This window comes from Saccopteryx bilineata, chromosome 1 (assembly GCF_036850765.1).
Source record: "Saccopteryx bilineata isolate mSacBil1 chromosome 1, mSacBil1_pri_phased_curated, whole genome shotgun sequence".
NCBI classification, from domain to species: Eukaryota; Metazoa; Chordata; class Mammalia; order Chiroptera; family Emballonuridae; genus Saccopteryx; species Saccopteryx bilineata.
The window spans coordinates 328,004,857-328,026,812 of NC_089490.1; the positions used below are offsets into that span (position 1 = coordinate 328,004,857).

Here is a 21,956-nt window from a genome sequence, read left to right on the forward strand (position 1 = left end):
CATGTGGGGGGCGCAAAGTATTGACAGCGAAGGAGAGATGGCAAGAGGAAGGGGAGGCCAGTGGAGAGGTGTGGCGAGAGCTGCGAGGATGTGACCCACATATGGAATGAACATTAGAACAATGAGGACAGGGCAGCCAAACCAGTGCACTCTGGGGCAGCAGTTTTCAAAACAAGGCTTCACAGCTTTGCAGGAAAGCGGGTGTGGGGAAACCATAATACAAAACACATTAATTGAAATAAGCAACTGGATACAAAACAAGTTGGCCGAATCACCGGCAACTGGGACACTGTGGGCTCCTGGAGTTCATTTCTATGCAGCCTGTGGGTGTTTTTCTCTCCTCACTAGAAAGCTTGGTGTCCCGGGGGTCTAGAATTCCAGAGGACCCAATTAACACCATACTTGGCTAGCTCCCTGGTATGATCAATATGAAATAAGCTGCCTTTTAGCATCTCCATAAAGTAAAACAGTCAGGAAACTGGGTCTGCTGCTTTTTCACTTGCTCTGCAGAGTGACAGCCAGATTGGGGGGTGTGGGGCAGGGGGAGCCACACACATACCGAACATGAAGTGAGGATAGAAAGAGCACGATGACTTGGCTGAGTACAGCCGAGAATCTTCGGTCTAATAGAGTTGTGAAGTCAGTGCAATCATCTCTCCTGTACCGCAGGCTTGGATGGCCAGCAGGCAGTTTCCCACGTGAGGCTTTTGAGCGTAAACTCACAGGAGATGCTAACTATTGCTGTGTTCTCCGTAACATGACGTGCTTTTACACATTTTAGAAACACTTCTCTCATCAGCCTGACAAAGTTCCAATAGCCCTCACAGCAAGGCTTCCTTAGAAATGGTATTCTCTCTGGTTCTGGTCTTGTTTCACTATCAAACAATTGATGTTTCTCAAAGCCCAGAGATAAAACAACATCAAAAATAACATTGCTAGATTTAAGTATTTTATTTAAAAACAGAAAAAGAGGAATGATTCTCAAGTGGGGTTTCTATCCCAGCAGCTTTTAGTTAACAATATTTTATTTCTAGTGCAAATAGTTTTATACGGTAGTACATTTCTACATTCCGTACATGGCTTTCTCTGGAAACACAGTCAACCAACCTGGGAAAAATACACACACACACACACACACACACACACCTATAGTGTCAGTTTTAAAATGAGTGTCATGTTTCTTTCACTGTAATTCTAATCTTCAGATTTCAGAAGTGTGGAACCAGGAAAAAAATCTATGGTAAGTTCAAGGCTAGAATAGCTAGGTTCACAGTTAATAAAATAGATAGACAGATAGATAGACAGATAGGTGATAGATACATAGAGAGCTACATAGATAGATAGATGGACCTAAAGGTCAAATTTCCGTAAGAATAAATTCAAGTTAAAATGTTCATAGAGAAAGAGATCATTAATTCCCATGTGTTACAAAGGGCTTCCGAGTTAAATCACAGAATTATGAAAACCTGTGTTTAAATAATTTTTAGGCAATGACACAAGCTGAGGAGGGAAATAAAATTAGTAAGTGACAAAAGAGAGGGGCTGTCAACACCAACTCCAAATTTCATGCTCCCTGGGCTTAATCCTGTATTTTATAAAACACAGACTTCTACATCTGAATAATGTGCTTCATCTTGTGAGGTCTTGTCTGGAAAAATATAAGAAACTTGGGCTGTGATTTATCTGAGAGATAAAACCAAGTGGGTCGAGCTGGGCTGGGGCTGGAGGCTGTAATTGTAAGCTGGTGTTTATAGCCATAAGTTCAAGTCACAACATAAGCAATGCTGCCGCTAAGGGTCCAAAGTGCGCTGCCCTGGGCCGTGATCACTTGGATGTGGCAAAGCAGATCTTTGGACCGAAAGTGCTCAATTTCAGATAGCTGTCAAGGACACTTTCCATTTACTTTTGTTTTACTTCATTGCAATTTTGCCTAGCCAGGTCGTGAATCCATGCAAACAAAGGAAAACTTTCAAAATATTCTATTCCGGCTTCAACTTGATGTTGTTTTCATCTGTGCAGTTTGGAAATATGAGCCAGGGTATAAATGGGCTGTGTTGTCTCGTATGGAGGGTGCCTCAGGCAGAATATTCCTATTACGTAGGAGCGTTCCAGGTATTGTGAGGCCTGAAGCAAAGGAGAGGAGGTCCCTTGTTAAGAAAAGTGTATAAGAATTCTGAATTGAAAATTAAGTAGAGGGCTTAGGAGGAGGAGGCTGTTATAGTGAAGGGTTCTGAAGCTTAAGCCCCAACACATACACTGGAGGTATGCCACTACTTTCCACGGGATGGGCCCTCCCGTAAGAGCACCACAAGGAGAGGAAGCTCCAAGCGCTGGGAAAAGCCGGAACTCCACCTGCAGTAGAACTCTGAATATCTTTTCTTACTGGCGGTAAGAGGAGAGAGGAGCCTGGAGAAGCTAAAAAATTTAGTCTGAATATTCAAGTAAAATGATAACACCAAAGGGAAGTCTCCAAATGCTTTTCTATTCTTAGATGTCTAGGTAGAGACAGGATATGAGGGAGCTAATGAATCCACTGGTTCAATAAAGCCTAATGTCTCTTAGAGAAAAGAGTTGTCCTTTGTTGTTTTTTGCTTGTTTGTTTGTTTTCATTCTAAATTTACAAACAAGTTGAAAAACTAGTACATATTTTCCATTTACCTGTCACTCAGCTTTCCCAGATTATATCACAATATGATAATTATAAAAAAAAATAACATTGATGCTATGCTATAAACTCATCAACAGACTATTCAGTTTTTGCCAACAGTCACGGGTATGTTCTTCTGCAGGTTCAGAACCCAACTCAGGAACCCACACTGCATTGAATTGTCGTGTCTCCTCTAATCTCTGACGGCTCCTCAACCTTTCTTTGTCTTCCAAGACCTTGACATTTCAGCAGTATTGGCTAGTTGTTTTGTAGAGTGTTTTTCAACTTGGGTTTATATGACATATCCTCATGATTAATTCAATGTGTGCATTTTTGGAAATACTATCATAGAAGTGTTTTCCTTTCTTCTGTATCATATAAAGAAGAATATGACATTGATTTTTCTCATTGGTGATATTAACTTTGATCATTTAGTTACAGTAGTGGTTGCTAGGTTTCTCCACTGACGAATTACTTTTTTCCCTTTTTTACTTGTAAATTTCTTACGGCGAGATACTTTGGGACCCTTTCCTCATCATACTTTCACCCACTGATTTCAGTGTTGATGCTTCGGCCTGCAACAATTATTGCTGTGGTGTTTGCCAAATGATTTTTTAAAATTTCTATTATTCCTTCAACACCTATTAATTAGAATTCTACTGTAAGAAGGACCTGTCCCTTCTAGAATAGGAACTTTTAAAAGAAAAATATAAAAAACGAATTATCCCCCCAACCAACATTGTTGGTTTATCCATAAAATAGCACTTCTCTGTGCCACCCAGATGGTGATGACATGAAAATTCTGCAGCCTTCCCTTTCAAGCTTCTGCGGCAGCTCCACTGCAGGGAAGGCGAGGGCAGAGGCACGCGGGCACAGAGACGGGCCGTCAGTTTCCCATTACCAACTACGGCTTATAATGAGAAAAGTTTAAAACAAATGGATAACTTTTCTTATAAATGTCTATTAAGCAAACTTAGCCGATATGTCCCACTTATGTCATTTTTCTGGTCCAGAACTGAAATCAGAAACTCATAGTTCACTCAGTTGTCATGCCTGGGTGGGTCTGGCTCATTTAAAGGATCATTTAAAGGCTCGCCCGCCCAGCATGAGATACCTGCCCTGCCAGAACAGCCCGTGAAGGGCCGACACTTCTCACCTCCCATCTGCTGACCACAGCCTGTCCCCTCTCCCTGTCTGTGCTGCCTTGGAGGCCTGCCTGGCCAGGCCCCCTCCCAGTCTATGGAAAAGCTAGTTTCTCTGAGTCCCAGACTGAAGCTGTCTCCTTAACTCTCACTCTTCAAATAATGCAATGTTCTCCCAGTTAGACACAGGACGGACTTCAGCTCACCCTAGTGTGTCCTGATCAAAGACAGGGCCCAGATACTAACCAGCTTTGCCCCTCTACATCTATGAACAACTACAATTTGAATCATGCTAATTATACAAACAAAAATAAACTTAGCCAAGAGGCAATTCTGTGAGAGCAGAGGCAGACAGTCCAGAGAGAGCTGACCACACTGTGACCAAGACTGTGGCACACCCTTACCCATGGGTCCCCAAACTTTTTACACAGGGGGCCAGTTCACTGTCCCTCAGACTGTTGGAGGGCCGGACTATAAAAAAACTATGAACAAATCCCTATGCACACTGCACATATCTTATTTTAAAGTAAAAAAACAAAACGGGAACAAATACAATATTTAAAATAAAGAATAAGTAAATTTAAATCAACAAACTGACCAGTATTTTAATGGGAACTATGCTCCTCTCACTGACCACAAATGAAAGAAGTGCTCCTTCTGGAAGTGCGGCGGGGGCCGGATAAATGGCCTCAGGGGGCCGCATGCGGCCCGCAGGCCGTAGTTTGGGGACCCCTGCCCTTACCAGTTCTTCCTCCTGGCATCTGTAAGGTAGAGGAACCGGCTCTGGGGTGTGGGTTTGTGTCAGACTCTGCCAGGAGAAGCAAGGAGAGAACCGAGACACAAAACACTTGCTCAGTCATGCCTGGAATTGCCCTGAAATTGCCACTCAGACCCAGGAGGAACCCTGATGGGTTTTGCAGGAGGGACGCTGGAGGCAGCAAAGGAGCGAGACCTAGACCACTGAGCCACCAGGGGAGAGGCACCGAGTCACCCTTCTCCAGCCAGCGCGCCTCAGAGGACCAGCAAACCACCTGGTGAGGATTAGGAGGGGAGAAGACTTAGGATGAAAAGGTTAGTTACTTGGAAACCACATTAAATAGCTCCCTTACTCTCCAGGTATACAATCTACAAACACCCTTTAAAATCACTAAAACACAAAACAGACTGTGTCTGCAAATCCCACGGCTTTCCATCAAAATCTGTACATAGTCATATAATTGCTAAAACAGAGTGCTATATATATATGAATGATTTGTTATTAGTATCTAAAACTGTCTGAATTGCATTTTAATAGGCTGTCCACACTTTCTCAAGGTTTGCAACACGAGGTAATACAGTTTCATCCCAAATAAATGATGATGTAATCAGGTGAATCCAATTCACTCCCTGTTATGATACAATTGTTTCTTGGCCTTCCCATCTCAAGCTAGAAATATTTCATAAAGAAAAAAAATTTAAAAGCTAGTTCAGCAGCTAAGCTGTTACTGGAACTCTGAGCTAAACAATAAATTTATTCCTCTTATATTTATTTTTATGGCCAAAATTTCAAAGACCATCAAGTTTCTTTTTTTTTTTTTTTTCTTTTGTACTTTTCTGAAGCTGGAAACGGGGAGAGACAGTCAGACAGACTCCCGCATGCGCCCGACCGGGATCCACCCGGCACGCCCACCAGGGGCGATGCTCTGCCCACCAGGGGGCGATGCTCTGCCCCTCCGGGGCGTCGCTCTGCCGCGACCAGAGCCACTCTAGTGCCTGGGGCAGAGGCCAAGGAGCCATCCCCAGTGCCCGGGCCATCTTTGCTCCAATGGAGCCTTGGCTGCGGGAGGGGAAGAGAGAGACAGAGAGGAAGGAGGGGGTGGGGGTGGAGAAGCAAATGGGCGCTTCTCCTATGTGCCCTGGCCAGGAATCGAACCCGGGACCCCTGCACGCCAGGCCGACGCTCTACCGCTAAGCCAACCAGCCAAGGTGACCATCAAGTTTCTTTAAGAGCAAAATACAGAAGCAATGCTTCCACTGGGTTTAAAGTGTAGGACTCAATTCTTCAAATCTTAGGGTAATCAAAACTATTAGTCTCTCAAATTGTTAAATATCCAGATGGTACTTTTAAGAGTTAGAAAACCAGGCCCTGGCCAGTTTGCTCATTGGATAGAGTGTCAGTCCAGTACATAGATGTCCCTGGGTTCAATCTCCAGTCAGGGCACATAAGAGAAGCGACCATCTGCTTATCCCTCACTCTCCTCCCCCTTCTTTTCCTCAACTGGTTCGAGTATCAACAGGATGCTGAGGACAGCTCAGCTGGTCCAAGCAGGTCAGCATCAGGCACTAAAAATAGATTTGCTGATTCAAGCATCTTCTCAGACAGGGGTTGCCGGGTGGATCCTGGTCAGGGTACATACAGGAGTCTGTCTGTTTCTATCTCCCCTCCTCTCACTTAAAAAATAACTTAGAAAACTGAATACTCTCAGATGTAAAACTTAGATAAATATCTTACAAGACCCACACAAGGGATGATATATAAGAGATGGAAATCTCCATTCTGTCAAATGGGTAAAGAACCATCACCATTCAATAAAGAGGAAAAATGGAAGAAAAACAATGTAACAGAATTTAAAAATTTGCATACACAAACCAACCCTAATTTAAGAAATAAAGCTTTACCTCCAAATTTATAAATAAATTCCTTGGAAAACTGACTTCCACTTAAATGAGTTTCCTTATCTGTGCATTAAAAATCAGCACAGCCTGACCAGGCAGTGGCGCAGTGGATAGAGCGTTAGACTGGGATGCGGAGGACCCAGGTTTGAGACCCCGAGGTCGCCAGCTTGAGCACGGGCTCATCTGGTTTGAGCAAAGCTCACCAGCTTGGACCCAAGGTCACTGGCTTGAGCAAGGAGTTACTTGGTCTGCTGAAGGCTCGCAGTCAAGGAACATATGAGAAAGCAATCAATGAACAACTAAGGTGCCGCAACAAAAAACTGATGATTGATGCTTCTCATCTATCTCCGTTCCTGTCTGTCTGTCCCTATCTATCCTTCTCTCTGACTTTTTCTCTGTCTCTGTAAAAAAAAAAAAAAAAAAAAAAGAATCAGCACAAATTTGCTTGACCTGTGGTTGCTTGACAGTGGATGGAGCATTGACCTGGAGTGTGAGGTTGCTGGTTTGAAATTCCAGGCTTGCCAGGTCAAGGCACTTATGAGAAACAAATATAAGTTGATGCTTCCTGCTTCTCTCCTCTCTCTCTCTCTCTCTCTCTCTCTTTCTCAAGTCAATAAATAAAATCAAAAGCACAAATTTAAAATGATAACAGGGTCCCTCAATCTTCCTTATTAATTCACATGGACCAAGCACCCATGGACAGACCACACTACAACAGAAGCTGAACATCTTTGATCAAAAGTAGAAAACCTCTAATGATCTGGGTGTCCGCCCCCATGACTCACACCCTGAATAGATCTACCAACCTATTTTTCCTCCAACACTGGCTCTGCTCATTAGCTATGCACTACAATGGAAGATGACAAAGCCTAGCTCTGTGCTATTTCCATAGTTGTTATTTAGTAAATACCGTTTTGGTGAATAAAATTAAACTGAACCCACATACACGAAATGATTTCTTTCACTTCCTTGAAATCTTATTAACAGAACACTGCCAGAAAATTAATCAACACCATACATTTGTTAAATGATTAATAAAAACAGTGATTATAATAATTATAAATTCCAACTTGAGACTATTTCTCATTCAAAATAGGTCTGAGTTCTGTTTGGATTTTTCTGCAAGTGTGGAAAAGAAATGTTTATAAATGTAGAGACTGTAAATGCAGCACCTTCCACGCTACTTATGAGGTTAGATAATATTCCACAAAGGGGTGATTTCTATCAATAGGTTTTAGCAAATTTTTTCTTCCTTTCCCTAAATTAAACTTAATATACACATAAATGTTGCCAAGCCTGAAAGGAAAGAAAAAAAAAAACCACTTAGGAAATAAAACAACCTTTTCAGTAACATGCTTAACATGAGAAAAGGTTAGGTAGATAATTACCATTTACATTTACACAATAAACTGCCAGATTTTTTTTAGCTGACTAAATGCTACTTTAGTTCATTATGTAGCCATGCTACAAAGGCCATTTTTTCTTTAGAATTTCAGTTTCCCTGACATAAAACCACCAGGAGATTTGAATATTATCCAAGAGTACTTTAAAACTTCACAGAGACATTTTTTCATGTTTTGTTAGGTAGTTTCAACCACTTATGCTATTAATCAATAAAAAAACAAGGCAACCATGTTCTAGTCTGGTGGAGGGCGTTATGGTATGTACGCATGTCTGTATCTTCTATCCCCAAAGCAGAGACTAGCTGAGTTAACACCCTGACATTTCATTAGGACGTGTCAGTGGAGCTCTCCCAGGTTCAGCAGAGTTAAGCTGTATCCTGAATGATCCGGGCTTCTGTGGGCCCTTTGGGAAGAGTAGGAATTTTGCAGAGGCTTGCGCTTGCAGCTTAACCTAAAGAGGATGCATGTATACTCACTCATGTGTAAGACCTAATAAGAGCCTTACACAGACGCTCCAGTTATGTCATCTAACATTTCCATAAATGTGATCCTCTGCTCCCCTGGAATGACTGGAAAACAAATTAAGCTCACTTGGAATAGAGAAACAAGAAAACAGCTTACCTGGATATTGTGGGCAACAAAGCCGAGAACAGACGGTATAACTGTCCCCACAGCAGAGTGAGGGATGCTGGAGCGGCCATCCAGGAAAGCTAGTTCTGCAGCCTCACCCCGTCGGCCACCTTTCGACTAATTGGAAGGGAGCGGTCAAAAGGATGACTGGTCGGCTAGAGTTGTGGGCCCAGAATTGGGACATTCTGTGCCTATTCTGCTCCCACTCTACGGGAGGGGAAACCATTTCCACAGGGGAAGGAGACAGGTGCTCACCCAATCACTGGTCACTTCCAGCCATAAGTGACCAGCACCTTCTGCACTCAGACACTCAAGTGTTTGCAACTCCTGGTTGTCTCAGTCCCAGCTTATTTTCTGTAGTATTCTCTTCTGTCATCTACCTATCCTCTTCCTTCAGCTCTGTGACCTATCCCCTATGGAACAGTCAGCAGCCACTAGGTAAAGAAGAAAAAATAAAACAACTTGCTTTTGTCCCTCCCAAATGGAACCTGCGTGTCAGGGCTGGCCAGCTGTTTTGATGGAGCCAGCAGCTGAGAAAGAAGGGAGATCAGGAGACCACCGCTGACACCGCTCTGTCAGTCACCTAAAGCACAGGAGCGGAGGGTCTGGGCTGCCATGCTCCAGAAATAACTCATTTTCGGTGCAGCATCTGCTGAAAGTCCAGGAGATGCTAGCAGCAAGGAGCCAGTGGCAAAAGAGGAAGAGCCATCCTGCTGCCATTATCTTCAAAGTACCAGGGAAATTCACTCCCAGAGACAGAAGAAAACACAATGAAAAAAAAATTGTAAAAAGCCTTTTTTTAAAAATATAATAAATGGTTTGTTAGACCAGAAACAAAACAAAACAAAATGTAGAAAGGGAACCAAATACCATTCATAGATTACCAATTCACACTGAAGGCTTCCCATGGGTCAGGTTCTGTTCCAGGTGAACAAGACAAACATCTCCCTTCTGACGGAACTAGCATTTGCTAGCAACAGACAACAGTAATTAAGAAATAATTCCACACAGTGGTGTAGGCTATGAAGACAATACACCTTGACTTCATAGTGAGAAAAAGAACGTGGATAAAGAGAACGGTCTGTGTTAGAAATGGTGGCAGGGAAGGCCGCTCGAGGCCGAGTCATCAATTCAAAGATCTGTGGAAAACGTATTCTAGACAGAGGGAACAGCAACTGCAAAGTCTCTGTCTTAACAGCCTTCCTGCTCTCCTGCACACTTTCATTAAGCTCCTATTTTTTCACAAAAGTGAACAAGACAAAGCCTCTGCCTTTAAGGTCCCCATGCATAGTGACATGATAAAGGCACACCCAAGCTCCCACACGATACCAATGGGAAGAGTCCGTGACAATTTCTAAGAGTCGCCTTGAAGCATGAACTTGATTAAAGAGTATTAAAGAGTTGGATGTCACTCAAGACCTGTTTAAAACAACATTGTGGGCATAAGAAACACAATAAGCAAAGGAACAGGGGCATGAAAGTTCATGACATGTCAATGAACTCCATCTGTACCCTATAGAAATGACTCATAATGTTTCAGCCTTTAGTAGTATGAATTTGTTTCATGTTTTCCTCCACTGTTAGAATGTGCATTCTCTAACAAAAGGGAACTTACTCATTTTGAATCTTGAGCTTCTGGGAACAATGCCTGGCACACAGAGCCAGATAATGTCTGTCGACTATACGAGATGAGGAGTAAAAAGACAAGTTAATGGTACTTTGTAAAGGTTGGAATATGCATGGTTATAGAGTTGGATTTCTTTCTGCAGGTATGGGAGCCAAAGGTTTTCTAATTCACAAACTTTAAGAATGACAAAAGTGAGCTTAACCTACCACTGAACCCGGAAGCCTTCCAATATGAAGCCTATAGTGGTAGTGCTGACAGCTGCAGATGATATTGTTTAAATGAAGATGTGGCTTTTTGTTTCCTTCACCAAAGCGACATATATTAATTACAGTGCTTTTTAAGATGTGAAACATAGTTTTAAAAGCTTGATAATCACTTCTACTAAGGGCTTCCTGCTGTGATTGTCAAATATAAGTCTTCACCCATTCCCTGTGACCCACCTCCCTGCCAGTACCTTGCTCCACATTGAATCAGCCAATGCATATGTACTTATTGTCTTCCTCCTCAGTGCACAGCAAGGAGCACTGTGTGAGATAATATGCCCTTCTCACATCAGAATAATTAAGTAGCCTAAATGGCCCTGGGAAAGGTTAAGAAAGTTTATGGCATTTTTGCACCTACTGTATTTTATTATCTAGTTCAGCCCTTTCGTTTTCAAGATCTAGTGCAACTCGGGGAACTAGGTGGGCTCCCAGAAGAGCTCGGATGATGACAAGCATTTCCTGGCTGCAGGTCACCAGGAACCACACTTCTTTCATCTTTGGTATTTCCAAGGATGACCAACACAGTGCTTGGCACTTCCAAAGCTCAGTGCATTCCTGCATATAAATTAACCCATCCTGTGCCACCTTTCTAACTGCTCTCCCTTCTGTCTTTGTAACCTAGTGGCTCTCTCCAATTTCTACTCCCTTTTCAGACCTCAGCCAGATGTCAGGGCATTACGCTCCCGGAAGCCATAGAGAGCCGGCCACCTACGGTGTAGCTCTGTTCACCAGCAGGAACTCTGGAATGGAAACAGATGCAACACTTTGCCAGCTAGAAATAACACAGATGTGGCTACAAGTCTCTGTGTATACACGGCACTAAGAATAGATAAGTGTGTTCATTTCAATAAAAGTGAAGCAGAGACATTCTGGAAGCCCAGCTGATAAAACAGGTCCATTCCTTTTAGAGACCCATCCCTCTCATAAAAAGGAGCCAGGCAGCTCCTTAAGACAGGTTCAGATGCAGACTAGAAACTCAGAGCTTCCCAATCCCACTCATACCCTGACAAGTTCAAAACATTCAACTTTGCACCTTAGAGAAGAAAAAATGTTACAAGTAACTTAAGAATGTCTTCAATAGTATGAGGAGTTATCATAAGGAAAATAATGAAAGGTAGTTGTCCAGCTCAAAGATATTGAACCAAAAATCAAATCATCAGCATGAGACCTCAACAAGCATGACAAATGTCTCTTCCAATAGCTACTATTTTTAATTCATGTAACTTGCTAATGCCTAATACCATCCCATCATATAAAACACTAGATTAGAAAAGAAAAAGCTAAGACACATGAAGGAGACCTCACTGTACAGAGAGAAACCAGAAAGCCAACAAGAGAGAGAAAAAAACTGCTCTCTAAAGTAATGGGCGGAATGGGACCCATGGGGAAGGATTGTATATTCTAAGTAAGCTAACAAATGAAGAGCTTCCACAACAGTTTTGGGGATTTCCATTTACTATGCACAGAGTTATTTCCTTAAGCAGAAAGCATTTATCTCTCCAAGACAGAAAACCATAATTTAATTAAAGTTAAAATGAAGAACTTAACGATTTGCTACATTATTAGATCCCTTTGAAAGAGTTAAATGTTCCCGTGCTCAGATCTCCTCTCTTCCTGTGCTTCAAGATAAGTACTGGGAGATTTATGTGCCATGAATTTCCAATTACCCATCTCTACCAGCTGGGCTGTCAATCACCACTTGTCTCATCCTGGATGTCTTCACCACCCCCACTTCCTTGTTGTGCATTCAGAAATAAGCTTATTCTTCCAAAAAGAGCTTGCCACCAGACAAACAAATGCCAGTTTTTATGTCCAGCTTCTGCTGGACAGAATTTCTAACTCAAATTACTGCCATCCCATCATTCCAACATATTCATATAAAGCAAGAGTTGCCACAGATTGTGGGCAATTTAAGATTTCAAATGAGAATTTTCATCATGCATCTTCCCAGTGTCCACTGAAGCAGAATTGATGAGCTCTCAAGGGCAATCCACCTCCCCTCTTTGACATCTGGAAGCAGGTGGGAGAATTCTAACAATAACTACACTCACTTAGACACCAGCTGAACATGGAAACAGTATGTTTGCAAACGCATGCTTATATACTAGTTGTAATTTTGGAGGGAAAAAAATAATGGTGGAAGCTCTTCACTGGTCTTGGTGCTGGGTTTTGTCTGGAGAAAGGACATTAAAAAATTAAGGCATCAAAAGATCCTTAAAAGAAGTCTAAAAGGTCTGAATATTGGTACTGCAATTAAGGACCTGAAAAATAAATAGGTTGTCATTCCATGTTCTGGGTTATAGAGCTGAGTCTTAATGGCAGATTCATTTCTTATGATTGTGCCCAAAGCATGTATCACCTCAGCTGACAAATACTGAGTACTTACTATGTTAAAGGCTCTGTGTTAAATCTAAAGGGAGATACAAAAATAACTAATACAACAGTCCCTGTAAGAAACCTGTAAAGGTATGTGCATAAATAATAATATTAGCAACAGAAAAATTGACATTAAATTGTCTGTGGAACACTATGTGAATTCAGAGCAGACCAGATTCTGCATCTGGCTGGAGGAAGACAGGAATTCAAGGAGTACATCGTGAAAGAAGACTTTACCAGTGATGAATTAACCCAGTCAACTACTGTAACATTCCAGGGCTGGGGACCATCTAATTCTTTGATTGTTCCTCTTCCTCCTGTCCTTTGTTGCTTTGCTTATTTCTAGAGAACAGGTAGAAGCAAGGTAACTAGAACTCAAGCTCCACTTTTATTTTATATGAAGTTTGGGTAATTTTGATGCATACAGTGTCTTCAATTACTAAAATAAAATCTAGGGATCACTTAATATTCACTGCTCTGGATCAGTGAGTAGTATAAATAGCAAGAACGGCATATTCAAATCCAGAGAAGCCAGTCCTTCTTTGTAGGTTCTGAGCCTGGAGGATGTAGCATTGGGACTGTCATGATTCAGGGAAGCATGTGAAATGGAGCTATCCCTTCATGCACCATCCTGACAAACAGGGAGGCAGTGATGAGGCAGGCTAGGCAGATTAACCACTGAGATCAGCTCCATTCCATCCAGGGGTTTGAAAGAGCTATTACATATTTCATCCATTTATTCCCGATTGTTAAAAATGCACAAAACAAATGGGGCATGACAAGTTGGACCTGATGAGTACGCAGCCACTAGTGCTTCCTGAACTTGTTTACCACTTCTACATCATTAGGTAGATGGTGGCATCCCGACATTGCTAATGCTATTGTGGTCCAAGATCTATTGCTGACCCTCACACTAGATATGCAGCTACCATGATAGCCAATGTGTACTGAGCCAATCCTCTGTACCCAGTCCACTGAAGTGTTTTAGGAAGTCTCATTTACCCATTAAACAATCGTTAAATTCATATTATTCCACCCTTTTGTAGAGGTGGAAACTAAACCATGATAACATTAAGTAACTTATTTAAAGCTACACACCTTGTAAGTGGAAAAACCAGGATTTGAATCCAGCTCTTTCCAACTCTAAAGCCTATATGCTCTTACCCACAATTCTGTACTGCTTCCCAGAGACTGGCTGGAAACTGGAGGTAGAATTCTTGAGTTTTTAGATGAGGTATGCTGTTAAGAATATGGGTCAAATGCTGAACAAAAATATTTCAACCTTATGTATGCACTCTGACTTTGGCCATGAACACCGAACCAAAAGAAGCTACTATAACATGGCCTCCTTCCTCTACTCTTCATGTTCTATCCCCCCAATTTACCAGGAGCAGCTGTACCAGACCAACTACCTCACCTACCAAAACCTGTGGAGGCTGAACTTGATCTGCTGATATGATGGTTCTGGTTCTCAACCTTGGTTGCACATTAGGAATTTCATGCCTGGGTGTCAACAGAGATTCTTCTGGCCTGACATGGGACCTGGGTATTTTGTTTTTATAATATCCAAGGTGATTCTCTTGTGGATGGATCCAAGATGAGAATTATTTTGTGAAGAGAAAATAATCAATGGTTTGAGGTCCTTCTTTGAACATCAGCAGAGTGGCGGGCATCATCTCACGCTTTTGTGGAAGCACATTAATATAACCCTGCCGATGACAGAACACTTTCTCCAGAAGAGAGCAATTTCCCAATGGTAACCTAAAATTTAAATAAGACGAGGAAGAAACGTAATAGGGGAAAAGCTTTTCAAGAGTTGAATGTATTTCTAAACATAAAATAGCTGATGATAATAGAATGGGAGACAAGATTCTTCCTATTTCTGATCTTGCATCCACTATTCAGTGAAGGAATTGTATTCAGACATCTCGTGGCCCATGACACAAATATGCAGTTTGCAAACCACAACTTATTTGTCCACCAACTCCCTGAACACGAATCACGGTGGCCCCCACTAGCCCAGCACCGCTTCCTGGCCCAGTCTAAATGCAGCTTCAGAAACACTTAACAAAGGTGCCCCAGCAGCCTCTGCGAACCACATCTGTGCATGAGCTGAATAGTATTTTCCATGCCTGTGCCAGCCTCCCCACAGCTCCAGGTGAAGAATTCTCTCACTCTGCTTGTATGCACTAGTTCCATCTAGAAGAGTTTAAGGCAAGTAGTAAATACTCCGTAAATATGAGTTGAATGAGTAAATAAGACAAGATGAAAACTGCATTTGACAGAAAAACTCCAGCTCCCCAATGTCCTTTTCTTAGCAAACTGAGATTTGAGGTTTGTTCCTGACAAGGTGATCAGAAAGACCTTGGGAGAAGAAACCATGTCCGTGATCACTGAATAAAGCAAGCACATTGCACTGGGAGGGAGCAAGAGGGATTGATAGAGATTACATGGCTCTGCTAAATCTTTCAACTATCTCTTTAAAAAGACAAGACTTAGAGGGAAGCAGAGAGTACTACATGCCTGGAATTAATATCATGACAACTGCCTGAATCCAGGCTCTGCATTTTAAAAAGGGGAGAAAATAAGGTAGAGGATCTGCACGGCTTCAAAATTTCATATAATCTAGCAAGATGAGGCTAAATAGAACAAAGCAAGAATGAAAAGACAAAAATAAGTTCTGCTTATTTCTTTGTGTTAGAGGTAGAGAGCAGCAGTACAGTCTACCCTTGACTACCTTCCCCTTTGCTGCCTGACACCTACTTATCTCTGAAGGCTTGACCTACCTGTCACTTCCTAATGAGTGACCTCTCTAACTTACAGTTCTCTATGAGTGTTCACACTTAATTCCATTCTAGCAGGATACAGCAATTGTTTTTGGATATGTCACCCTGCCCTAGACTCCTTAGCAGTACAACAGCAGTAGGGACCTAATAATGTTTGTTGGACAAGTGTGATGTACCAAATATTGTATCCCTTCAAATTCACAGGCTGAAGCCTTAACCCCTAGCATGTTCGCTATACTTGTAGATGGAACCTCCAAGGAACTAACTGAGAATGAGGCCCTGATCCTTTACCCTCTGATGGAAATAGTGTTCTTATAAGAAGAGACACCAGGGATATCTATCTATCCATCATCTATCTATCTATCTATCTATCTATCTATCATCTATCATCTCTCCCTTTCTTTCCCCTGTCACTAGGGTCCATTCACCAAAGAAAGGCCATGTGAGAATAAAGCAAAAAGACAGCTAATCTATAAGCCAGGGAGATGGCCCTCACCAGAAACTCAATCAGCTGAAAACTTGATCTTGGATGTCCAGCCTTCAGAACTGTCAGCAAACAAACGTCTGCTGTTTACACCACCCAGCCCCTGGTATTCTGTTACAGCAGCTCCAGCTGACCAAGGCAACAAGAAATTGATGAACTTAATAATGTGGTGGAAAAGTCACTTCATTAGAAAACTTGATCTCTCTCCAACTATGTATTTGTAAGAAAGCAACTTAAGCCAATACTTCATTTCCTCATCTCTAATATGGATGAGATAACCTCCTTTATCCACCCTTAGTGACACTGTACGGATCACAGAAGCTCTGAATAATTAAAGAGCTTTATGAACTCAGGCTCTGGAGCATTATTATAACAAACAAAGCGGGGTCCTTTCCTATGTACCTTGGCAATCAGTCTCTGCTGGCCATGAGTGCTATGAGGCCTCCCGATCCTCCCCTTGAGGCCTCTCTCTCCCACACAGCCATTATTTTCTAATTGCTCAATTAAGAAAACCAAGGGCTAATACATTAAGTATAAGGGTATATTCTCTGTATTCAAATGAAATAAGAAAAAAAAATTATGTGCTATTTGAGGCTCCGCTTCAAAAATATATCTGGTTATATCAGGGTCAGGTAGTTACGGCACAATTGTAATTTTCTCCTTTATATTCATGTGTATCTAAATTTTCAACAAACAATTTAGTTAGTTTTGAATGAAGAGAAAGAAGAAAAACACACACAGGGTCAAGGCTACAGAAAAGACTGACATCCCACCCAACAACCTCATAAATGTTCCTCTCTCTCTTCGCAAGAACAAAGAAGAGAGGGGCTGTTTGCAGGTGGAAGACCTCACCCCTCCGCCACAGCCTCACCCATGTCTCTGCTTTCCACCCCTACCCTCGCAAAACCAAACCTGTAGTTGAGGATGTATGTCCTAGGAGGTCACCTGTCACAGTTCCCAAACTCTGCTTCTCCTCCAGCATTTCAGGTCACTAGGAGCTGACTTTATTCCAAAGTGTTCAGGATGATCCAACCCCCATCAGTCTGCCTTCTTAAAATACCCCTAATTTCAGAGTTCAGTGTGTGCACAAAGCATAGACCTAGCCCAAAGCCAGGCACATAAAAGGCTCTCGATAAATGTCAGTTCCCTTCCTTCATACTGGACCCCCACTTAAACCCCTCTTTTAAGTAAAAGTGTCATTTCAGGTGGGCAGAATTGGAAACATGCAGTATTGTCTAAAACTTCTATACATAGTCACAGAGATATGCAGGGACATAAAATGAATTTGCTTAATAAACTCTGTGGCACCTCCATTCTGTGTTTTAAAACTACGCATGCTAATTTTGTGTAAGACAGAAGGAGAGTGTCACACAAATTGTTTCCTCATAGACAAAAGCAGCTGTCTCACCTCACCATCCCCACGGTCATGTTCAATAGCTCTAGCTTTCAAACTACTGCTGGAAGTATATTTAAATTTGAGAAAAATACAGTTCTGAACATCTGGATTCATTTTTAAAATAACTAGCCACTTCTCTCCCTAAGGATAATAATGATAAACACATAATCCATAAACTCATGCACTTATGCTAAAGATACACACTTAGCATATATTTTTAAATATTCTTCTCCTTATCATGAATCTAAGAATATGTCTGACCAATAGGCTGTGCCTTGATTACAAGGCCATAGATATCTGTTAATAAATACACCTGTTTGGATTTTGCATTCATTGTTGTATTTGTCTTGTAACAAAAAAGAAAGAGATTAAAAGGTTGACCAAAATTTCCTATGCTAGCATCCTCATCTATTACTTACACAAATGAGTATTTTCTTTTAGCAAATAAACTGAAAACATAAAAGAAAACCATGATACAGTTGACTATCCTTACTTTCTCTAGAAAACAAAATAATTGCAAATTTTCTATTACATTTTCTCTCCTAGGCTGGATCCTCAAATGCAAGCAGAGTTCATGAAAGGAATGTGGAAGGAGAGGTTAGCAGGAGGGGGAGCAGAACATGCAGAGGTCCAGTGGAGAAGGAGAGTAGGGGCCAGAGGGCTTCTGGAGAAAGAACTGCTGCCCAAGCTCCAAAACTCATTTCAGCTCTGAAATCAACCCACTGATGCGGGCCATCAGAGTACATCGAGATGTTCTCTGTGGCTCAGACCTAGCAAAGCAAAACTATTGAGCAAGTTAGACATTTGGATATAAATTTAGACCAAATCTCATTGTCCAGAGAGAGGTAGGAGGTACACCCTGTATATGTCCAGCCAAGTTGGAGACCCTGAGCTCCTCTTCCCAGCAGAGTTTCTCATGTACTAACGGTCCTCTCATCCCTAGCTGAAGCACAGCACTGAAGGTCAGCAGTGGACACTGTCCCAGTCTGTGAGGAAGGAGCAGGTACTATACTATTCTCACCCTAACCTTGCTCTATTCCCCTGGCAAAGCCTGCATTCATGAGTGGAGTGTCAGGCTCCCACCAAAGGTAGGAAAAGGAAAGATCTCAGTGACCACTTGAGGGGTCAATCCCTCCAACAGAATAGAGTGGTTAGACACCTCCTGACATGACTACCTAAACACCTTTAAACTTGACAGGTTACTTAAGCTCTTTAAACCTTATGGTTCTCATTTAAAGAATAGAAAAAATACCTGCCTACTTCACAGGGTACAGTGCATGCATGTGTGCATGTGCGTGTGTTTATATGAGAGAGAGAAAGAGACAGAGAGAGAGAGAGAGACAGAGAGAAAAGCATTTAGCAGGGTATAACTGAAACAAAGGCTCAGTACGTGTTAGATATTTAGATATTCTGACTTCCCATGTACCTTTGAAAGCCTATGCCTTCCAAGTTAGTATTTATAATATTGCTATAATTAAAGGGACCTTCCTGGATTAGTTAAGACAAGAGGGTCACACCAGTGTCCTAAGGTGGCTGTACACATCTGAAGAAAGCTGTATAAACTAAACCTGTTCCTTCCACTAGTGGGCTTGGAATGTGTCCTATTAAATATTGACATCACAGAAAGCAGAACCTCTAGGCCATGAAAAGGCAGAATTCACCATGAACATTCATTCACTTATTCGTGGTACTAACAGCTTATTATGGGTCAGGCCCCATTAAGGAGCTAGTGATTTAGACCCAGAAAAAAAAATTTAAAGGACGATAATCTTTGCCCAGTGGGGTTTACATTCCAGTGGAGGGAGACTGGGAAGAAATGAAGACAATAACTAAAATATATGAGCATCGGGGCGGTGCGGGGAAAGAAGGCAGCAACAGAGGGCAGGCGGCATGGTGGGCAGGGCCCTCAGGGAAGGTGCCACAGGGGAAGCAACACTCAATAAACGTGAACAAGGTAAACAAATGAGCTGTGCAGATGTGTGAGGATGAGCACTCCAGGCAGAAGGAGCAGCAACGGCAAGGGCCGGGAAGGAGCAGGCCTGGTGTGCGCAGGCGCAGGCCCGCAAGCAGTGAGGCAGGGGTCAGAGAGCCTGAGAGTGGACAAGACCAAGCCCAAGAGTCAGGGCACCGGGTTCCACAGTCTCAGCGCAGTTTACTCTGAGCCAGGAAGCCACCAGTGTGTTGAGCAAGGGAGAGATGATTAGACTAATGATTAGCCATTTTATTGAGCCAAAATGTTGACAATAGACCACAGCAAAGAAGCATAGGAATATCACAATAATACTAGAGAGAGACAGTGGTAGCTTGAACTGAGCTGATAGCAAAGAAAAACGGTCAGATTCCATAAATACTTCTATATATAAGTATAATTTATATGACTCATAATTTTATAAATATATGACAAATATATAATCAATGTAATTTATAAATTTATAATATATACATTTATATACACACACATACACACACACACACACATACATATATTTATCATGGGGACTCCAAGCTGGAGTTCAATGAAGCTACCATTATGGAGATGGACAAGGAAAGTAAAAAAAGCAAGTATGTAAATAAAAATGTAGAGATTTATATTGGACATGTTAGGTTCCAGAGCCCTTTTAAAGAACCCACTTAAATGTTGCGTGAACTCCTGAATATATGATTCTGGAGTCTAAGAGGGAGTAAGGCTGGAGCTCTACATTTAGGATGTAGAGATGGCATTAGGTGCCATGAGCCTGGCGGAAACCACTAAGGGAGTGAATTTCATTCCAGAAGAGAAAGGGTCTGTGAACTGAGCCCGAGGCACTGCAGTGTTTGGGGATAAGGGAGACCAGGAGTCGCCAGCAAAGGAGGCTGAGGAGGCACTGGCAGAGTGGTGGGAGGAAAGCCAGGGTCTCCTCCGGTGAAGAATCTGTGTCAAGCTAGAGCGAAGGAATGCTCAATTGTGTCAAATGTTGCTATGTGAAATAAGAGGGCTGAGCGCTGCCCACTGGATACAGCAACACAGGTCTCTGGGACACTGACAAGGACAGATATCTGACTGGGTCGGAGCTAAGGGAGTAAGTATGGATGGAAAGTGAAAGAAGTAAAAATAAGCAACTTGTTAAGGTGTTTTACTGAAAAGGGGAGCTTAAGGCTGTATCTGCAGGGAGATGTGAAATTAAATAAAGATGTGAGGGATCACAATTTATATGCATGTCATTAAGAAGTAATCAGAAGCAGAGAGTGATGCAGGATAAACAGTACAACAGGGATGTCCGTTCAGAATCAAGGGAACCAGAAATGGTACCCCAACCTCAAGCCTGGAGCAAAACAAGGTAAGAGGCAAAGACTGAAAAACTGCCCCCAAATAGACAAGCACTGGAGTGGGGCCTGGGTTTTCACCCTTCAAACCTGGATGTTTCCACACTCTAGTCAACATGTTTGACTAGAACTACCCAAGGTGATTCAGAGAACATGTGCTCTTGGAGGGACAGCAAAAGGGTTATCTGTGATTGTTTCCACAGCCCTGCACCTCTCTGCCTGAAGCCTGACCTAGCCCTCCAGCTCCCGAGCCCTCCGACTCCCGCGGGCAGGGCCCGAGGCTCAGGGCACAGCATCACTGCCCCAACTCCCACAGGCAGGGCCGGAAGCTCAGGGCACAGCATCACTGCCCCAACTCCCGCGGGCAGGGCCGGAAGCCCAGGGCACAGCATCACTGCTTGTGCATCACTGCTCGGACTCCCGCAGGCAAGGCCGGAAGCTCAGGGCACAGTGTTAAGATTCAGGGAGTACTGGGGCTGCCAAAGAGTGTAACTATTGAAGGAACAGGGAGTGCTGCAAAGAGTGTAACTATTGAAGGAACAGTAAGTGTTGATATGGCTCCTGTGAGGCTGGGAACAAAGAAGGTCAGATACCCTTATCAGAAGTTTAGGTTTGAAATTTGCCACTAAGCTAAAACCGGCCCCTGTTGCTATGCTGTGTGTGACCTCCCTAGCCAATAGTAAACTGCCACATCTGCTTCTGTACTATGCTTGCTCACTTAAGATATATAAGGGCCTGGCTGTAAGCTCCAGGTGCGGCTTCCGTTTGCAGCTCCTTGTGGGCACGGTATCTCCGGACATCTTGGGAGTTCGCCCCTGCGCAGGTTAAACTGGCCAATAAAGTAACATCTTAACTCCTGAAAGTCTCCAACGTTTGTTCTTATACGCGGTGGATGCTACACACAGCATCACTGCCCCGACTCCCGTGGGCGGGGCCGGAAGCTCACGGCACAGCATCACTGCTTGTGCATCACTGCTCGGACTCCCGCGGGCAGGGCCGGAAGCTCACGGCACAGCATCACTGCTTGTGCATCACTGCCCCGACTCCCGCGGGCAGGGCCGGAAGCTCACGGCACAGCATCACTGCTCCGACTCCCGCGGGCAGGGCCGGAAGCTCACGGCACAGCATCACTGCCCCGACTCCCGCGGGCAGGGCCGGAAGCCCAGGGCACAGCATCACTGCCCCGACTCCCGCGGGCAGGGCCGGAAGCCCAGGGCACAGCATCACTGCCCCGACTCCCGCGG

General features: G+C 43.0%; 1 protein-coding gene across 1 annotated transcript in view; it reads right to left on the minus strand.

Moving 5' to 3' along the window:
* Positions 1-21,956, minus strand: part of FAT3 (FAT atypical cadherin 3) — a 717,392-nt gene that overhangs the window by 614,196 nt on the left and 81,240 nt on the right. The window lies entirely within an intron of this gene.